This window comes from Propithecus coquereli, unplaced genomic scaffold (genome assembly GCF_000956105.1).
Source record: "Propithecus coquereli isolate 6110/MARCELLA unplaced genomic scaffold, Pcoq_1.0 Scaffold109, whole genome shotgun sequence".
NCBI lineage: Eukaryota > Metazoa > Chordata > Mammalia > Primates > Indriidae > Propithecus > Propithecus coquereli.
Window position 1 is genome coordinate 2,509,273 of NW_012134858.1, and position 480 is coordinate 2,509,752.

Below are 480 nucleotides of genomic sequence, written 5' to 3' on the forward strand. Positions count from 1 at the left end.
TAAGAGGGATACGTATTAAGATAACTCAATTGTGTTTTATACAAGAAAATTGTGCCTCTCTGACTGGTAAGAGGTGACCAGAGAAGTTAATAAAAGAATGAAGGCAGGTAACTCTGTAATGTTATTGAATTCTTAATAACTTGCCAAATAAGTTACTTTCTGTTAGGGAACAAATAGCTATGGGCTAAGGATAGTTGGATGGAATGAAAAACTAGGGAAGCAATAGGTTCAGGCGGGTGAGTTTCTCTGAGGCGTAGAGGAGGGTGTTCAGAGTTCCAGATAGTTAATATCTGAAGTGTCAATAACTTATCCCAAAAGAAAAAGGGAAAAGAAAAGGAAAGATTAAAATTCCTGCACATTATTAGCCTATGTAAGAGTAGAAGATTTCAAAAGTTCATTATGGGGGCTTGAAAACAATATTATTATTTTCATTTGTTATTTGTACTGTGGATCTCATAAAACATGATAATATAGTTCAAG